Source organism: Mus pahari, chromosome 10 (assembly GCF_900095145.1).
Source record: "Mus pahari chromosome 10, PAHARI_EIJ_v1.1, whole genome shotgun sequence".
NCBI lineage: Eukaryota > Metazoa > Chordata > Mammalia > Rodentia > Muridae > Mus > Mus pahari.
This window is the reverse complement of record NC_034599.1, coordinates 63,353,518-63,357,620: the sequence shown is the minus strand read 5'-3', so window position 1 is coordinate 63,357,620 and position 4,103 is coordinate 63,353,518.

The following is a 4,103-nucleotide window of genomic DNA, read 5'->3' as shown; positions in this document are numbered from 1 at the left end:
GGTTTTTTTTTTGTTTTGTTTTGTTTTGTTTTGTTTTGTTTTGTTTTTTAATCACAATTGCTCTGTAGTACAGCTTGAGGTCAGGCATGGTGATTCCACCAGAGGTTCTTTTATTGTTGAGAATAGTTTTTGCTATCCTAGGTTTTTTGTTATTCCAGATGAATTTGCAAATTGTCCTTTCTAACTCATTGAAGAATTGATTTGGAATTTTGATGGGGATTACATTGAATCTGTAGATTGCTTTCGGCAAGATAGCCATTTTGACTGTATTATTCCTGCCAATCCATGAGCATGGGAGATCTTTCCATCTTCTGAGATCTTCAGTAGATCTTCATAGACTTGAAGTTCTTATCATACAGATCTTTGACTTCCTTTGTTAGAGTTACACCAAGGTATTTTATATTATTTGTGACTATTGTGAAGGGTCTTGTTTCCCTAATTTCTTTCTCAGCCTGTGTTCTCTTATGTGAGGCTATGCCAGTGCCTGGCAAATACAGAAGTGGATGCTCACAGTCATCTATTGGATGGAACACAGGGCCCCCAGTAGAGGAGCTAGAAAAATTACCCAATTAGCTGAAGGAGTCTGCAACCCTATAGGAGGAACAACAATATGAACTAACCAGTACCTCCAGAGCTCGTGCCCCTAGCTGCATATGTAGCAGAAGATGGACTAGTTGTCCATCATTGGGAAGAGAGGCCCCTAGGTCTTGCAAACTTTATATACCCCGGTACATGGTAAAGCCAGGGCCAAGAAGCAGGCATGGGTGGGTTGGGGAGCATGGAGGGGGGAGGGTATAGGGGACTTTCGGGATAGCATTTGAAATGTAAATGAAGAAAATATCTAATAAAAATTGTTTAAAAAACAAAAACAAACAACCTCCTCTGGCGAGCATTGCAAATAAGGGCAAAGTCTAAAACAGGGTATGAATCCATACAGACATCATAGCAATGAGGACTCTGTAACCTGGGACTTTTAAAACCTAGAGAGCCCAACTTTAAGTTTTAATAACCCATTCTCTGTGTGGAGGGATTAATGAAATGCCTATATAAATCCAAGACCATTAGGAGTTATATCTTTAATGAGGAAGAGTATACAAAATTAAATTCTGCCCACCCACAATCATCGGCAAGAGGAGTTGCAGAACAGTGGATGAGTCCTCCGTGATGTGTATTTACAGTCCACCTGAACACCGTGAAGATGGCTAAAGCCTGATAAGCTGTGGATTTTATTTAAAAGGTACTTAGGCTCTTGGCCAGTAACAGCAGACTCCCTGTGGCTGATATGAGTTTTGTACTTAGCCTCAAAGGCATCTCACAATATTTTTTTTTCTGAAAATAGTGATCAAACCCCAGATTAACAGAATCACAAGACAAAATACTCACAGCTGCAGACAGAAACAACAGATGCCAAACACAGGCCCACAGAGACCAAATGTGGGAAATGTCACATGTGACCATGTGGAAATTTGTATGTGTTTATATAAAGTGAAAGCTGGACAGAACTATAACTTAGAAACTCAAAAACACCTAAGTTGGGGTAACTTTTAGCAAATGCAAAAAAAAAAAAAAAAAAAAAAAAAAAAAAAAAAAGTAAGAGTCAAGAAAAATAAAGAAATTTTAACTAATCAAAGTTTGGTTAATAATCAAAACAATGATGCATAAAGTTGACCTTATTGACAAATATTGCATATGGCATACAACAACTGAATGATATGTACCTTTAAATACAGTAGAACATTAGCTATTTGCTCTATATTAAGATGACAAACATGAATAATTGCAATAAATTTTACATTAAAAATCATTCAGAGTTAGTCAAAGAAAAGAAATAGTAAGATATGGGTGAAATGAAATAAAAAAATTAAGTAAAGCTAAAATAATGTACAGATCATCACAAAAAAAAATCCAAGCCTGATTATTTAAGAAGCTGTGAAGGTCTTAAGCACTTTAAAACTTATAAGACTGTTACAATCTATAAAAGGAATGGTTTATCGAAACCTGTCTTTAAAATGTGTAATTATGTAATTACATATATTAAGGGTACCTATGTTTGGGTACATGCACTCACGTACCACTCATGAGCACAAGCATGGAGTTCCATAGAGGACATGAGATGCCTTGGAGCTAGCTGGTTGTGAGCCTCCTGATGCTAGTGCTGGGAACTGAACATTGAGTGCTTTTAGCTGCTGAGCAGTTTCTTCAGGTTCCCAGTATGCCTGAATATTTATATTTATAAATTATTTATAGAAATAGAAAATTAGTACTGTCTTAGTCAGTGTCCTATTGCTCTGAAGAGACACCCTGACCACAGCCACTCTTCTAAAACAAACCATGCTTAAGCCTTAAATATGGCTTGCTTACAATTTCTGAGATTAAGTTCATTATCAGCATGGTCCGAAGCATGGCAGCATGCAGGCATACATAGTGATGGAGAAGGGGCTGAGAGTTCTACATCTGGATCTGTAAGCAGCAGGAAGAAAGAGACACTGGGCCTGGGTGGGGCATTTAAAACCCCAAAGCCCACCCCAGTAATAAACTTTCTCCTATAAGGCTACACCTCTTCAACAAGGCCACACCTTCTAATCCCTGTCAAATAGCTCAACTCCCCAATGACCAAGCCTTCAAATATAGGAGTCTATGGGGGATATTTCTATTCAAACCACCACAAGTAGTAAAACTTTTACAAAACCACACACATAGAAAACCTTGAATATCATAGCAATAATAGATTAAAAATAAAAGGTTAGGAGCATCACATTTTCTGAGTTAAAATTACATGATACATTCATAAAATTTAAAAATAGAAGCAGATGTGCAGAATAGAATAGAGAGCCTAAAACCAGCTCTGAACCTATATGGTAAACTACTGTTTATAAAGGTCCCCAGAGAGAGTCCATGGAGGAAAACATGGCCAATATGTGGTGCTGGGAAACTGGATGCTCTCACACAAAGGATGTAACCGTGTTCTAGGTGTGTGTGTGAGGTGTGAGAGGTACACAAAACAGATTAAAGTGAGAAGTGCAAGGCCCAAGCCCATCAAACTTCTGTGAAAGAACATGGCAATAGTTCTGGAACACTGGCCTTGAAAACTTTTGGGGATGGGGGATTATCTCCAAAATCTCAATCAACAAAAGGGAAAATAAGGGAATGGGACCATAGCTGACCAAGACACTTCTGTGCAGCAAAGACAACAACAACAACAACAACAACAACAACAACAACAACGAGAAAACCACAGCGCAATGAAAAGGCAATGCGCAAACTTATGGAAAGTACTTATAAAGTACATATGCCATGAGGGGTTAATTGCCCACATTTTATAATGCAATCTTACAATTCAACAGCAAAATATAATTAAAAATAAAAAAAAATACTTGATCAAAAAGCAGTTCCCCAAATAGAAAATAGGTGAGCGTTTAACAGGACTAATCATCAGGCACATAGAGACCATCCCAAGATGACTTAACACACCCTAGAATGTCTGTTACAACAAATAAAAGCACATAAACACATTAATGGATAATTAAAGAAGAGAGCAGAAATAAAGATGTGTGCAGCCATTCTGGGGATTAGTACCAGTGTTTCTAAAGAAAATAGAGCTACACCAACCAACATGACACAGATAATAACCCAGCACTCAACTCCTCTGCACCATCATATGCAGTAGCCAAGATATAGACAGAGCCTCAACACTTATCCATAGATGACTGGGTGAAGAAAATGTGGTACAGGTTTATAATGCATGATTATTCAACCTTAAACATGAAAGATACCTTGCTAGCTGCCACAATCCAGAAGCCAATTTGCTGTGTGAAGGAAGAAAGAAAAGTGTTGCATGAACTTATTCATGGGCGAAGGATAAAACAGAAACAAACACAGAGCACACATTTAGAGAGGGGTTAGGGATGGTGCATAGCCATAGAGTGCTTGCCCTACAGAGGACATTTGCACCACCACCTATAAGGCTCAGGGAATATTTCAGAAGACGAGGGTGGGGAAAATGTAAGGGTCAGAACATAAGGAGAAACACTATGAAATATCCTCCTGGACATGGCACAGCCTGTGCACTCAAAATCTAACTATGGCAGCAGTTGTTGCCTCCT